Consider the following 18,335-nt stretch of genomic DNA (forward strand, 5'->3'; position numbering starts at 1 on the left):
TTGAACCTAAGCTATTTTATTCTTATTGGTTAAGGTTTAATTTGTTCAATTTTTATATGGGTGATTTATTAAATTTATACTTTGTTAAATTTGTAATATTTTTTGTTTTATTGATTGATTCTTAATGGGTGAGGGTATCATGCGGGTATCCACGAATTAAATGGGACGGGTATAGGATACAAAAAGTATATCCATTAGGGTAATGGGACGGGTAGACCTGGCAATTTTCGTGTTCGTGTCGTGTCAGGTTTCAGGTTCGTGTCAAAACCTGAAACACGAACACGACACGAAAACTTTTCGTGTCACAAAATCAAAACACGAACACGATCTGCTCTTGACACGATAAACACGACACGATAGGAATTTTTTACACAACCAATTAAATTGACACGATCTGACCTGCTAACACGGCCTAACATGTTCAACACGACATGTCTAACACGATCCGACCTGTCATTCCAAATATTTTGAATTTTATTTCAAATTCATAATTTGAAAAATTAAAACCTAATAAGTTAAGATAATTATTACAAACAATCTGAAATATGTTTCAAATTTTTAGATAGGGTTTTCCTATTAAATACCCTTACATTTCCAAACCCTAAAATCATAAGGGTATATTTGTAATTAAATTTCGGGTCAGTTTCGTATTTTCGGGTTGACACGAACACAACACGAAAATTAACGTGTCATTTCGTGTCGTGTTATAAAACCATAAACACTAACACTGAAAAATTGTGTCGTGTTCGTGTCATGTCATTGGGTCGTGTGTCACTTTGCCGGTTCTAGGGACGGATACAAATAGTTAAAAAAAAAAAAATAAACGAGTATAGGTTTGGGATTGACACTACACGCGAATACCCTACCTGTTTCCAGGGACGAATCCAGGATTTCTTCCCCATGGGGGTAAACAATACGACTAAAATAATTTTTATCCAAAAGATAATCATTATAGAAAACCAGAAATCAAAGCTCAAGTTCAAGTAAAATAGTAGCAGAAATATCAAATCAGAATTCAAGTAGGAGCAAAAAAATATCAAAGCAGAGAGGCAAAGATCGAAAATGGAGTGATGGACTAACGATCAAATTACGGAGGGATTGACTGTCGATTTTGATTTAATCTTACTTAGGATTAGGGATTTCAATTTAAGCTTAAGAAGAAAGAGAAAACGAGGAAGAAGAACTAAAGAGATTAAAGAGAAACCGATGGTTTGTTTTAGGACCTATTTAGTTTTACATTTAAATATTTACTTTTTATTTTTTTTTATTTTTGTTGTAAATAAAACGACATAGTTCTAATTAAATAAAACGACGTTGTTTTGCTTTAAAATAGAATTAAGAAAATAAAAATAAAATATTAAATTTAAAACCATTCTTCATCCTTAATTATATAACCAATAAACCCTAAACCTCCATTGATGAAGGGGGGCAAAGCTTTAAAACTTCAAAATTAATACTTGGGTTTAAAAAAAATACAAATATCAGTGGAGGCAACTGCCCCCAGTGCCCCCATGCTGGATTCCCCCCTGCCTGTTTCTATCCCTAGTTATTCCTCTCATATATAAAACTTAACATTTCCGTCCTCTTTCTTTTTTCTCTTCTTTCTACGAACGCGGAGTCATGCCTTTCTCTATTAGCTCGAAGTATTTCTGCGATTTTCAGAGTCTTTTTCTTTGATTTCAATGGAAAAAAGCAGAAAGAAGGTAAGTATCTAATTGTGTTACTGTGATTTCATTGTGTTTAGGGTTTTGTTGTTTCATTTTATCTTTTTTCTCTAATTTTAGTTTAGGGGTTAGTTATATTTTTTCGTTCTTTTTTAGTTTATGTTGCGAAATGGAAGTTAGAAATAGTCATATATTATAGTCTATAATATTTTTTGCCCAGAAAACCACTTCACAATCGTGAGTTCACTTCGGGGTTGTCGTAAACTGCAAAGCAAAATCTTCACAGTTGTCGCAAACCGCTAAACAAACTCATATCTGTGAAGTGGTTTTTCCCTTCGCGGTTGAGTTAAACTGCGAAGTTTGAGTGAACTACGAACTCACATTCTAACTCCTACTTTGTAGTTTAACTCAATCGCGAAAGGGAATGCACATGATTTACTTCGCTATGTGAAGTACCCCATACATCTGCAAGGTGATTTTCTTTAATTATTTTCCTAAAATTAGCTACAATTTTATGAAGGTTGATGATTCTAAAAAGAAATTAAAAAGAGGAAGAGAGTAGCAGTTGATGATCATGTGAAAGACATCTAATTCAAGTATCCATTTAGCTTGAATACAAGGGCATCAATAACAGCGAGAGGTGATTGGAATATGATGAAGAAAGTCAAAAGCAAATTAACTAAAGATCAAATATTGATGTTTAGGAAGCTTTCTTTTCGGCAGTTGGGCGATTTGGAGGTGTGCATGTTATCCGTTCTTTATGCCATGAGGTCATTACTAGATAGATTACTCCACTAAATCCAAAACATAGAGCGACATGGTTCAATGTCAAAGGAGTTAAACTTAAATTCGATGATTTTGAGTTCAGGCTTATCACCGGGTTGAAATTTCGTGCTCTGACACCAATTTTTTCGAGAATGAGTAAGTTAAATAAGACAAAGATATAAAAAAAATATGTACTTCAGAGGAAGTTAAAGCTTAACAGGAAAACACGTATACAATACATTCAAAAACACAAATTAGAGCGGCGATGAAGTCGATGATGCGGTCTTCATGGCTCTGCTGTATGTTATCCACATGATCTTAGTCATTACTGATCCACATCATTTACTTGATCTTAACATCATTGACCTAACTGACTTTCCAAAACTGTTTGTTAAGTTTTCATAGGGTGTACTTGCTTGGGAGGAGATGTATAAGACGATGCAAAAGGTCATAATTGGTTAGACCAGAAAGGAGAAATTTGAGAAATTCAGCAAGGGTAAGATCAATATTGCGTCGTTCCATATCAGCTAGTTGGTCTTGCACAAGCATTTCAGGTATGCTTCGTAATATTTTAGTTCATTGATTTTAGATTTTTGTTGTATTTCAATTGAATTGAACTATTTTATAGGTTCAGATACTCAAGATGTGGAATGCGCATCATAAATTCTATATAAGGAAAGACAATAGTGTACTCCCATATTTAAGTAGATGGGCTACTTTAAAAAATCCCACATTTAAAGAAGCATCAGGCGTTTTATTGTAAGTAATATGGGTTCCTATATTGGTTTTGTGTTTATTGGTGTTGTGTTTATCGGTTTTATGTTTTTCAGTGAGCTGACGGGCTAGAAGTTGCACTTGCAGTGGAGGAAATTAAAGAAGCATGTGAATGGTATACATTAGTCTAGGACTATATTGATGGTCGTGCTATAAATCTTGAGATACTATTTGAGAAGTATAAGGAGGATGTGGAGGAGGAGCATGTTGTAAGAGGAGGAAGAGGATAGGTGGTACCAAAAGTGGAAGGATAAGATATGGAAGGACATGATGTGGAGTTATAGGATGATAAGGATAAGAGGAGAAGTGAAAAAAGGTGTAAGAAGAATGAAGATGCTAGTGAGGAAGCACACAAAATTCAAGAAGAGAAAAAGGCAAGGATGCAAAGTCATTTTATGAAGTTGAAGGTGAAAGTTACAATGAAGATGATGGAAAAAATGGCAGAGATGAAGGAGGAGCATACAAGAGAAATGGCAGTGTTGAGGGAGGAGAATATGATAGAGATAGGATTGGTGAGGGAAGAGCATAAGAGAGATATGGCGGAGATGATGGAAAAGATGACAGGAGCGCGGAAGGAAGACCAGAAGGAAGAAACTGTAGAAGAAGACTAGAGGGGCGAAACTAGAGAAGAAGAAAATCCTCAAAACAAGGCGCATCAAGTCGATGATGATACTGAAACGCAACAAAAAACTCCCATTATGGTATATGACTTAAACTGTTTACTAATATTTTTGTGAAAAATATATGACTTAAAATGTTTTCGTTTGTTATGTTTTGACATGATGATATTTCAAAAGCAAATTATGAATTAGAGTGGAGATGATACAAAAAAGGACATTGTTGTGATTTTGGGTATTGCAAATGGTAAACAATCCATAGTTGTGCATGTTGGTCCCTAGTAATTAGTTCCAAGGGGGGGTTAGGAACTAAAGTAACTTTTTCGCTTTTAATTATGCTGACTTAATGTTATTTTAAGAGTTTGATAACTCGGCGTGTTGGTCAGCACGGGCGATTGATTTGTCAGACAGTTTTAGTTCTATGTTGACTAAGACTGCTTGACTTGAGAGTTGGGAGTTGACACTTGAAAGGTCAGCTTCCAACTTAGCACTCAGATTTACTCAGTTTTAGTTTTAACAATTTATAAGCTGAGTAAATACAATAGGCAACACATGCACATATATATATATATATATATATATATATATATATATATATTGAGAGAAAGAGTTTAGAAGTTACTCAGCACGACTTATCCTGGTTCGGCCTCTCTGCCTACGTCCAGTCCCCAGTTCCTCCTGGGATTTTCAATCCAATACTGAGCTCTTTCAAGGTAGAGCACAAACCCTTTACAAGGCAGTGAGTATGCAAGAGTACGTCCTCTATTCGTCTACTCAGCTCCTACTAAGTACTACAACCCAGCACTTAGATTTTTCTACCACTGAATACTTACAACCAAGTACTCAGCTCAACACTCTCAATATTCCTATTGATTACACACTTGTTCTTTTTCAAGTAAAGAACACCTTAGATGATTACAAAACAATCAATCTAGCATTTACACAGAGAATAGAAAAGTTGGTGTAAGATCTTTTTGTATTTGAGTGTTTTCAGGATTTTCTCTCTTGTATTTTTCTTTTGATACTTCGGCAAATGATCCAAGGTTCTTGATTGTCCTTTTATAGATGGAAATATCATCCTGGATCATTTTGAATTGGTTTAGCCGTTGTGTCCAAAACGGCTCTTTTAGGGAACATCTTCTAGTCAGCTTCAGACTGTTCCGCCATTCCCTTCCTCTGTTTTCTTCAGGCGTCAGGTTTTGTCTTCTTGCATCAGACTTGTCTTTTTGTGCCAGTTGTCTTTTACCAATAATCCATAGACCCATGATTCTTGGAATTAGTCTTCTGTGTATTTTTGAGGCTTCAATTATTGGTGCAGAAGATTGGCAGACTTTGTCCTTTAGTGAACGGATCCTTCATGCTGTCCTGACTGTCACTCAGCTTCATTCGTTATCTTCGAAGGTTCAACTTCCATGCTGAGTTCCTTCTTAGTCAGCTCCGTTCTGTTTATTCAATTCTGAAAGAGTCTTCTAATTTAGTCAGCTTCGTTCTGGCAACTTTGAAGGAAGCTTCTGATGGTGAGTTCTACTTTATTCAACTTCTATTCTTTCATGCTGAGTTCCGTTCCACTCAGCTTTGGCTTATGCTGACTTTTGTCCTGTCTTACTTTATATATATACTTTTGCACTCAATATTGAACAAACGCATTAGTACAATTAAATCAAAGCATTTAAAGTTAATTGCCTCTTAATCATGGATGATTTTGTCAAATCAAAATCTTGTGGAAAGGTGTTTCAACAGTGCACGTACATAATATGCTTATATGATTTTAGGTATTTTGTGTTTTTTCATTTCTTAAAATGTTTCGGTTTTAATTGTATATTGACATTTAGGATGAGATTGAAGAGTTCCAAGTTAGTGGACGAGGTGGAAAGCCGTTTAAAGAGGCATGATCAAGGAAACCTTCACAGTACGTGAAAACACCTTTCATGGCCCCGAGCAAGATGAAAAGTAAGGGTGTGAATGGACTTCGATCTGAAGGTACATAAAAGATCCATCAAGGTGTGCTTAATGTAGTAAAAACAAACCCTGAGAATGGATTGATCAACTTGTTTATGAAAATATTGTGCTATATGAGACTTGAAAAAATATAGCCGATCCAAAATCGACCAAATTGTTGGGAGAGGTATCATATCTACAACCAGACATGAAATGGTTTGAGATCTTTGAGGCGACTAACACTTATTGGGACGGGGAAGTAAGGATAATTTCAAATGAGATATTGTCTTATATATTGTATTGTCTTATATGTTGTTATTAATGAACTGTTTTATGCTTGAATTAGCACATCAATGCATTCCTTTGGCTTTTGAGACATCAGTCGGTGGAATCTGGTTTAGCTGCAGATTAGATTACGAGTGATAGCCAATTTATTGGATGGATACAACATCTGGACCTTAATATCAACTATATTTTTACAACGATCAATGGTAATGAGGACATGTATATGCGACCCTAGAATGAGGTAAAGCTGGTGTTCTTGCCCATCCATGTCAAAGGAAATCACTGGATATTAGGAGCCCTTGATACGACGACTATGCATCTATATGTACATAATAGTTGTATTCCAAACGACAGTGTTATGGAACTTTCTTAATTCTTAGCCAAACCCTTATACATTCTTTATAGGGCCATTGTTAAATCCGGATTTTGGCCAACAAAGGATGAAATTCGACCCATCAGTTGGACTAGGCTTGAAGATACTTCACAACAGGTGACGGGCTCGAACGATTGTGGGTTATTTGTCTGCCTTTTCACTCAATATTTATCTACTAGAAGGCCATTGACATTTAGTCCAAAGGATGAAGATTTTTTTATATCGTGTTGTGTTCGAGGTTTTTCATGAAAAACTATATCCATTGTAAATTTTGGAATATACACTATAGATTTTTTAATATACATTGTAAATTTTTTATTATACATTGTTTTGATGTCGTTTGTTTTGATGTTTTTTTATTATACATTGCTTATGTAGATTTGATGTTTTTGGGTTTTGGAATTCACCATATGCAACATAACACTTTGCAGACAAAAATACCACTTCACAGTTGGTGTAACTACGAAGTACATTATCCTTCACATACCATATAACCACGAAGGATAATATTGATCTGCAAAGGAGATGACTTCGCAGAAGAATAGCTACTTAGTAGTTTATACTAAATGTGGAGTGGTATAACCAACCGCGAAGCATACATACATAAGTGGTTTAAATGATTTCAATGAATAGCGTTAAATGATTCAAATGGTTTTCATATCTCATACACAAAAGGAAATTTAGTTAAATGGGTTTCACATCTCATACACAACAGAAATATACAATTTGTATACAATGAATACAATAACTTTAATAAGTTCAATGAAATATACACAAAATGAAAGTTTCACACTATAAATATTACATCATATCTTATAACTTAGAGAACTTGCTACTATACTTGGAGGATGACTTGTATTTGGTAGCAGCCGATGACAATTCAACCTAGTGTGGCCAAGATTCCCATATCGGCTACATGTTTTTAGAACTGGATCTTCACCTTGTGATGGCCTTCTGTTTTGACTTCTTGGTCGATCGACAGGTGCAAAGCCTTTTACATGAGGGAGAACTTGTTGGTCCCTTGTGTTACAATAATAAGTTCCTAGGGGGGTGGGGGGTTAAGGAACTTATTCAAAAAAAAATTTCTTAGGCTGACTTGTTTCGGTTATGACTTAAGATTTTTCACTTAATTCTTAGCACAGTGATATTGAGTGAGTTCAGAGGCAGCTTTAGTTGGTCAATGACTAAGGCTGCTTCTAACGTTGAGTCAGGAAATAACACTTGAGAGTCTATTCCTGAGCTCAGCACCAATCCACACAACTCAGTATTAGTTCAGTTAAGCGTTTACTAGACATAATAAAAATCAAGTAGATAAAGGAGTTAAGGGATAGAAGATGTTACTTAGCAGTTTTATCCTGGTTTGGCCTCCTACCTACATCCAGTCCTCGGAATCCTTCCGAGCTTTAATCCACTAATGAGCTCTTTTGGGTAGAGCACAAACCTCTTACAATAGTCAGCAAGTATACAGAGTACCGTCCTCTATATCCTATACTCAACACTATCTACCTCTGAGTACTAAATACTGAGTAACTCAGAGTCTTCTAACAATTTTAGAATTGATAAGGTTTTTGTTCTAATAACAAAGAACACTTTGAATGATCTAAAAAACTAATCTTTTACACAAGAATAAGAGTTGGTGTAAGATTTCTTTGCTTTGCTTTTGCACAGAACTTCAAAGAAAAATTTGGTCAGCGTTTTGACTTGTTGAAGAACTGCATCAGTTAAAGTAAATGAGAGGCCTATTTATAGTGACACTTGAGCCATTGGTCATTTCAAATTTCAAAATAACCGTTGGAGGAAAATGGCTCTGATGTCCCTTTCATTCCTCAGTGCTCAGTGTCACGGCCAATGAGAACATAGTCTTTTCTGTCTTGATCAGTGCTTCGGTTGCTTTTGCTCAGTAAGCATCAGGTTGTCTCTCCATTTTCGGTAAATATTCCTCAACAACTTCCCTATTGCATCTGAACCTTTCCTCATTTGGATTAGCTTTGTCCCCAAGTTTATTGAGTCAACTCTTGCTTTGTCTATGTTATCCGTTGAACTCAGCGGCTTCATTGTGAAGGAGATAGCCAGTCTTCTGGATCCTTCTTCTTGTTGGGCTGAGTTGATTCACAAGTCTTTAATCTGTTTTGACTTAGCTTGTGCATTGACCTTGCTTATTGGGCTTTGGGCTTTATCTTAATGTCTTTCATACTTGTATATTTAAATACTCCAAACAATACTTGAACAAACACATTAGTAATAAATAAATCAAAGCAATTAAATTTAATGTGTTGGAATTTTATCTTAGGGATTTAATTCTAATTTAAATAATTTTATCAAATCAAAATCAGTGTGGAAATGTGTTTCAATAGAACTTTCATTGGAGGATCACAGTTTGTCCATTCCGGCTGGGGTCCGACTGGGTATATAGACTCATCATTGGATAATCTAACCGCGTTGTTACTGTAGTAACTATCACACCCGACCCTTAACGACATCGGGTATGAACGGAATATAGGATAACGAACTTCAAACAGCCTGAAACCCGAACCTATATTCTAAAATATAAAAATTTATTTGGACTCCCTAAAATTTATTTAATTATTTGGCTTGGACTTGATAATTCTATCAAGCTTCCTACGTATCCCGAATATCTTTTAATCTTTAAATCGAGAATCAAAGCCACGTAGTTCTACCTATTTTAGGTAGTTCCCTTAATTTAGGTAGTTCTCTTAATTAATTGATATGTTGATCGACACGCTAATCATTTAACTGTATATTACATTTTATTACTATATATCATTTTATATATATATATATATCAAAACGAATCAAATCGAACAACGTTTTATCAAAACAAATTAAATCGAACAACGTTTCATCAAAACGAATCGTAATCAAATATACGTTTTATTCAAACCAATTCGTAATCAATTAAATAGCTTTAACAAACCAACTCGTAATCAATCAAACGTAAAACATTATAATTCGAATCATCAAGCAATTTCAAAACGTAATACAAAATTTGCATATGTGTGTCCATCCTCGTAGTCCACCCATGTAGCTTATCATAACATCAATCATATCAATAATCAAGATATCACATTCATATCTCGCCTTGCCTAACGTTAGGACTACCAGCCGTGCACTCTAGCCATACCGCCCTTAGGTATGGTCTTACAATTACAACCCCTACCCCGGACAATCCTAAATGCACAAAACCGTCAAAATATCACAACATAAAAATTCATATTTGGATTTCGATCCAAATCACATAAATACTAACAACAACTGAATCAGCTTTCTCAGTCCAAAAACAATTCGCATAAATTCATCGAAATCATTTGCTCGATCCAATTTTTAAAGTATCACAATCATAAATAATCATTCTCCAAATAATTATTCTCCATTCAAAATCGAGAGTATTCAAATATTTTAATAAACAATTAAAACCAAAAATATTCAAAATCGCTTAAATATGATATAAATAATTTAAACTAAATTTTAAACCGAATATTTTTATGAAACTTAATTTTATCGGTCACCGGAATAGTTATTTATTACTGGAATAGTTACATATAATACTAAACCGGTATCATTATTTTAGACCGAATATACCGTTAGACTCGTTATATTATCATAAGTCTATTCGTACAAATTTTATATTCAAATTCTTATACAAATTTTATATTCTACTTTACACCGACTCTAACTGGCAAATATCGATATTAGTCCTTCTAATTTATAACTTATTTTAATTCGATAATTTAACATCACTTAATTATTATATAATTTTAAATTTTAAACCAACATTTTTATCAGAATATTTATGTTCGTCACCGAAATTGTAAACTGTAACACTAAACTGATATCGTTAATTCTGACCGAAGGTTCAGTTAGACTCATGACACCGTTAAGAGTCTATCCATACGGTTCTTACTTTCAATTCCTTTATATTATTATCATTATCATTATTATTCAATATATACAAATTTAAACGGTAATAATTTAATAATTAAATAGTGTCAAATCTTTTCCGTAACCGAAACCTCTAATTGATCGTCTATTAAATTCTTTCCGTGACCGTAATCGAAACCTCTAATTGTACATATATTTTAATATGAAACTGTCTAACTAGAACCTTATATAAAAAAAATATATTAATATTACCTCAATTAACCATGTTAATAATATATACATATATAATTGGTATTTCGTATTTCGTATTTCGAAACATAATTAAGAGATTAGTTCATTCAACACCCATTTAATAATGGTATTGTAAAATGTAGAATTCAATTAAATAATCAAGTTTATAAAAAAAATTCCTTTGATATATATATATATATATATAGAAGTTCATAGTTACTTACCTAGCAATTTAAAGAATGAGATATGCACCATTCACTTCCATTCATAAACTTTGCAGTCTCTCATTCCTCCCTTTCTTTTATTCTCTTATTTCTCTTTTAGGTAAAAACAACATTCATTTCTATATTTCAAGTATGATAACTTTTCATCTCTTACTCTATTTATAACATATGTTACTCTTTCTTTTTAATAATAATTTGACACATTCATGACACATGTCACTTTTCTTCATTTTTGTTAATAATAATTTGACACATCTATCACACATGTCACTTTTTTTTTTTTATTAATAGTAATAATAGATAATTACTTACAGTTTTTTTAAATGAGAAAATTTACTTAAAATCATGACCATCAATGGGTAAATTACATACGTGGTGTACAACCTTTACCCTAAATCACACTTTGATGTACAACCAAAATTTTGTCACACTAAACCGTACAAACTTCAGGTGACCTCCCACTAAAGTGTACATCCGGTTTTTATGACCAGTCAACACTGGTCAAAGTTGCCACATCATCATTTTTCATTATAGTATTAAAAAAAGTGGGACCCACTCTTTATAGAATTAATAAAATAGCATTATCCCTTATGAAAATTACTAAATTATCATCATCTTCTTCCTTCAACTCCTCTCTCTTTCTCTCTCTCTCTTTCTACCATTTCTCTCTCACTCATCTCTACCACTACCATTTCTCACTCACTCCTCTCTCTCTCTCTCTCTCTCCCACATATTGCCCGGTAAAACTAAAATGGTCTTTTCTAGCTACCAAAAATAGCATGCATGTCACACCCGACCCTAAAGGGCATCGGGTATGAAGGGAAAACAGGATAACGAATTTTTAACAGACTGAAAGACTAAACTATTTTCTAATAGATAAAAATTAATTCGGACTACCTAAAGTTTTATTAATTATTTGGCTTGGACTTGATAATTCTATCAAGCTTCCTACGTATCCCGAACATCTTTGAATCTTTAAATCGAGAATCAAAGCCACGTAGTTCTACCTATTTTAGGTAGTTCTCTTCAATTAGGTAGTTCTCTTCACTTATGAACTCATTTTAACTTATTGATACGTTAATTGACACACTGATAACTTAATTGTATATTTTCCTTTATTACTATATAATTTAATATATATATAAATCATTTTTATCAAAACGAATCAAATCGAACAATGTGTCATCAAATGCAATCAAATCGAACAACGTTTTATCAAAACGAATCAAATCGAACAACGTTTCATCAAAACAATTCGTAAACAAATAAACGTTTTATCAATCCAATTCGTTTACAAACTGCTTTAACAAACCAACTCGTAATCAAATAGATTGCTTTAACAAACCAACTTGTATTCAATCAAACGTAAAACAAATCAAATGTAAACTTTATGTGTCCATCCTCGAATTCCACCCGTGTAGCTTATCATAACATCAATCATATCAATAATCGAGATATCTCATTCATATCTCGCCTTCCCTAACGTTAGGACTACCAGCCGTGCACTCTGGCCATACCGCACTTATGTATGGTCTTACAACTTACAACTCCTACCCCGGGCAATCCTAGATGGACAAAACCATTTTTCTATCTTTCAAATATCGCAACACAAAAATCACATTTGGACTTCAATCCAAATCACAAAAATATTAACAACAACCGAATCAGCTTTCTCAATCCAAAAACAAGTCGTATAAGATTGTCAAATTCATTTCTCGACCGAATTTTCAAAATACCACGATAATAAATAATTATTCTTCAAATAATCAAAATCAAAAGTATATAAATATTTTAAAATAATATATCTTAACCAAATATTCAAAGTCACTTAAATAATTTAAAACTGAAACTTATTTTTATCTGTTACCGAAATAGCTATTTTAGACCGAATATAGTGTTAGACTCATTATATTATCATAAGTCTATTTTTACTAATTATATATTCAAATTCGTGTGCCAATTGTATATTCAATTATATATTTTACTATACCGGCTCTAATTGGTAAATATCGGTATTAGTCCTTCTAGTTTATAACTTATTTTAATTCGACAATCTAAAGCCAATTAAATATTATACAAGTAAATTTTAAACTAAACACTTTTATCGGACTATTCTCGTTTGTCATCGAAATTGTAACGTATAAACTAAACTGATATCGTTAATTCCAACCGAAGGTTCAGTTAGATTTGTGACAATGCTACGAGTCTATCCGTAGCAATTTTATATTCAAACACTTATACAAATTTTATATTAATACAATATAGTAATTTAAACCAACGTTGTTAATTTGGACACTGATATATCTCTAACCTCGTGGCGCTGTTAAAAGCATATTAATATCGAGTTAAATTTCAATTCGATAAATATAAAGCACAATTGTTTAAGATTTTATATTTTTATTAGTAACCTATAGACTTTACCAATTACAACTTATAAACCTGTTAAAATTTGACAAATACTAAAACCAGACTTACTCAAAATCTATTTAAAATAGAATTATCGGAATGTCGTCGCCGGTCATCGAAAATTAATCGGTGTTTCAAAACATCGTTGTCGATCACCAAAAATTAATCGACGTGCTCCGTTGTCAGCCGAAAACGTTTTTCCCCGAAAACCTCCTTAACCCAAAATTTCATATATACAAAAAGCATATTTTTTTTTCCTTTTCCTTTTTCCTCCTCTGATAACCATCTTTCCTCCTAATTTAAACCATCTTCCTCTCATTTATATTGAATGTTTGTTTTTTCTTTTTTTTTTCTTTATATACATTTTTGAGAAATTAAATTGATACAAAGTCTTCAAAATTTCAATGAGTGCCACGTATATCATCATATGTACATAAATTGACAAGTGGTTTTAATACACTTTAAGTTGATGCCACGTTTTTTCTATTCATTTATTTGTTTATTTTTTTATTATTATCACATGAAATTAAATGTTAAAAATACAAACTATACATATAAATTATACATATGATTTCTAAATTGGATGAATAATGATTTTGGTCCTTTTAGTTTATAAATGTTTATAAAAATTACTCAAAACTTTTAATTTACATCTAAAAACATTAAATTAAACCCATTAGTATATTTAAATTCGTAACTAATTAATACTCTAAAATCTATATCGAAAATTTTTAGACACGGAAGTGACAATGCATTTCAAGGGAACTTTTAGTAGATGTCAAACTTAAATAATAAATTCGGAATAAAGGTAATGTGAGACTTGTTGAGTTAGAGAGTTTGTCTCACCTTTCAACTTTAGAAATTCAAATTGTAAATGCTAAGTTGATACCATAAGGCTGCAGGTTCTTTCATGGGTTGAGAAGTTATAAAATATCCATAGGCGTTGAATGGGGTGATTGGGAGGGAACGATGAAAGTTCGAGGACGCTAAAGCTAAAGCTAGAAACAATCATTGCAAGGTTATGACTTGCAATAACTAAATGTTGCTTCCTTTCACAAATTTGTTCATCTTTTCATAAACTTGACAGCATTTTCACAATCGAGTCCTGTAATAATGATAGCATAACATGATTGTACGGTTTCTAATCAGAATTGAACTCTAAATACATTATATATGCTGATCGATCAGGACAATAATAACTTTCTACAAATTCCTCAACTTGAAAACCGAGCTTCTTGTACAGGCTAATGGCAGCAGTATTCAAGGAATCAACATGCAATGATATTCGCTGCACCTTTCTACTTCTGCATTTCTCAATCGCAGCTTTCATCAATGCCTCTCCATGTCCTTGCTTTCTGTATGTCTCCTGCACTGTTTATTTTCCATAGAAAATTCTCAGAGTAATTTCATCGAACATGTTATGGGCATGTTAAAAATAAGATATAAAAAATAAGTAAGAGGATATGAACCTGCAAGTTTAATGATAGAAGCGAACAAAGAAGAGGGCCAAGTATACATCACATATCCAATAATGTTTTCATTCGTCTCCAAATAGATCAATCCTGAATTCTTCTTTTCAGTTTTACTGGGCAATATATGTGGGGGGAGAAGAGTGAGAGAGAAATGGTAGAGAAAGAGGAGTTGAAGGAACAAGATGGGGTAATTTAGTAATTTTCATAAGAGATAATGCTATTTTGATAATTCTATAAAGAGTGGATCCTATTTTTTTAATATTATAATAAAAAATGATGATGTGGCAACTTTGACCAGCGTTGACCGGTCATAAAAACCGGCTGTAAATGTTATATACCACGTATGTAATTTACCCGACCATCAAATATTATGTATTATGTATTATTATTATTATTATTTTCCAATCTAAACACTTCTCAATTTTTATTTTTGATTTAATTACATAAATAGTGGACTTATTCACCATAATAAACTTTTCTCTTTTTTTTATTCTTTTAATTACAAATTTGTATACTTACGTATATGTAGTTTGGTAATTGATAAAATATTGATTTTGGTCTTTAAATTTATAAATATATATAAAACTTGTCCAAAACTCTTAATTTACACCTAAAAACATTAAATTGAACCTAATATTATACTTAAATTCATAAATATTTAACACTTCAAAAGATATATATTATAACCTATATCGGGGTACAAAAATTGAAACTTTTGGATACGGACGTGACAGTAACTGTCCACCGATTGGTATGCATTACTCAGTCGATGCTCACACGCAACTTTGCATGCATGTTTACAAGGAAACTAAGAAAGTTGCCAGTTTCTGCACATGCATGTTCTTTCATTTAAGTCCATAACCCCCTCTTTTGTTCGATCTTTGATATGAAATATGTGTGCGTTTATTCCGTTAAACGTACAAATGATAGCTTTATCAACATGACTCATCATCTTCTTTTCAGTCCAATACAACAAATGTGTTTGTCGTGATCATGAAAGTCAAAGTTGTTATGTTAAAGTTCCATAAAATAACATATCTGAAATGTATACCTACCAATTGATGTCTCTCGTAAAACCATCATTGTAGAATGGATCTAATATACTCTGCCAACATTATGATAGGTAAACATTTTCCCACCACCATAACCGTGTTCCATGACTCTGCTATGTTTATTGTCATCATGTTATACTGACGGGTATGAAAGTATGCACGTGACCATTTCTCGACGCCGGCTTGCTCTAAATATTCTACTGCTGGGCCATGTAGTTGCCGAAGTCGAGAAATTGCCCTGTTAAAACCAGAAACTCTATAATATTCAGTAGCTCGCTAGTACACCACATCTATCTTTCTAATTTTATAGAATCTAGCTTTCACATCCATTCTCAGATGTCGACAACAACATCCATGTATCACATTTGGAAGCACTCAATTCACGATATAATCAATTCACTTGTGCCTATCCGATATTATGACAAAACTCTCTACATCCCCAATACATTCTTTAAGCTTGGTCATAGACCGAATCCATGCGTCATTGCTTTCATTTGGTCCAGTCCCAAAAGAAATAGGATAAATTTGGTCATTACCATCTTTGCCAACTGCAACGTATAATTAATCGAGATATTTACCTTTTAAAGACACTTCATCAACACAAATAACATGTTCAATATGTTCTTTAAATGCTCGAAGTGAAGGAACCATCACCAAAAAGAAGTACTTGAAGTGATGATCATCATCAGTTTGAATATGTGTCATCATACTTGGATTGCATTTTTCAAGGTCTCGCAGTAGTCTGGTAACAATACAAATGACTCTTCCGATGAACCCCCGTCTTCTAACACCCAACATCTTGCTCTCCAAGCTTTCATGTAAGACATGTTGATTTTATATACTTTCTCAAAATCTTCAACAATGTCCTTTGATTGATACACCCTATCATCGAGATCAACCTTATCCGTAATTAGTAGACCGACAACTCATTTCCCCGCTTGCATATGATGTGGTAACATTTGATCTCTAGCACATACATGTTTGTTCATTTCATCCATTCTCCAAAGCCTAAACATATCGGAATTGGGTATCTCAATACCTCTAGTCCACCATTTACATGTCTCATCATGCTTACATCTAACTTCAAACATGGACTTGTTAGACTTGTACACTCTCCATTCGAACATGTTTTTAATTGCGTATTTTCCAAGTGCATATTTCTATTCTTATTTGTTTGAGAATATATCATTCACCTTTAAACCGACAACCCCTTTTGATGTACCAGATTCAATAAGAAGCACGTGTGCATTATGGACCTCTAGTAGCCATCAAAATGGATCAGTCCTCTTTCTTCTTCTTTCTTAATCATCCGCCTCATAGATACTTAATGGTACATGGCCAACTCATGCATTGGTTTCGAGAACACCTTCACCACAAGATTGTTTCTTAGGGATATATTGTTCATCATATACCGTTTATTTGTTTACCGTTTCTTTGGGGTCAAAATGACAAAGTATATTCTTCATATACCGTTTCTCCGGATAAAAAAATAGATTCAAGCTAATATCATTTAAACAAAGTTTGGATGTGAGGTTGAAATCAATGATATTTTCTTTACCTAGTCGGTGAGTTTCAAATTCAACGGTGGTGTCAAATGCAACGGTGGCATCATAACTTGATTGAAAATATTATCTATCTTCATAGCTCGCAGTAGTTGTGCATCTATTGTTCGTGGTTCAAAATTAACATACAATGGGATAACATCGCTTGGATTCATTCAATCGATCATAACTACTATCCAAAGAACTTTGTTAAACGATGTTGAATCAATACGTGCAGAAGTGTAGACTCTCTCTTGAAGCATTTCGAAGTTGATTTTTGTTGAAAATCGAAGCAACTTTGATTTACCCCCTCGTATATCAAGGCTTTTCCTATGGTTGTCCATTAGACGTTCCATATGATCACACACAAGAAATGATCAGTTGACATATTGCTACTATTAAAAAACAAAGACATTGTCAAACAATATTAAAGACAAGAGCTCAAAAGATATGTGCTCGTAGTTACTTGAACTGCGAAGCAGATTATACAATCGCGAAGTCGCAGTCTTTCGCGGTTTAGGTGAACAGCGAACCCTATGTTAGGTTTGGCTTCGCGGTTTAGGTAATCCATGAAACCTTATAATAGCTTCACAATTTACGACTCTATGAAGCAAAATCGTCAACCGCGAAGCCATTAGGTAACATCAAAACTCCAAATATTTGCAAACTAACTTCAAATGCACAAAAGTAACCAGCTCAAAGGGATTTATGTACGTAAAATCAATACAATACGTATATAAAGAGGTTGGATTTTGGATTGATGTATGAAATTGAAAGCTTGACAATTAATAAAAGGAAGGAAGAAAGGAAGAAAATAAAGAAGAAAGAAGAAGAAAAAGCTAAATTGTTATATATATATATATATATGAAGGATATTTTAGGAGAGTCATAACTTAAATAGTCTAGATATGCAAGTATTGTGTAATGAGTCTAAATATGTAAATGAATCTCCAAATTGAATCGGTTTTATAATTTACTCTTATATATAATATTTAGTTTTTTTTAGGTTTAATTAATTTTTTTTATTAAAACTAAACTGATAACTGAAAATTTCATAAAATAATGATCAAATCAACTTAAAAATATAAAATAA

Source organism: Euphorbia lathyris, chromosome 1, assembly GCF_963576675.1.
Source record: "Euphorbia lathyris chromosome 1, ddEupLath1.1, whole genome shotgun sequence".
NCBI classification, from domain to species: domain Eukaryota; kingdom Viridiplantae; phylum Streptophyta; class Magnoliopsida; order Malpighiales; family Euphorbiaceae; genus Euphorbia; species Euphorbia lathyris.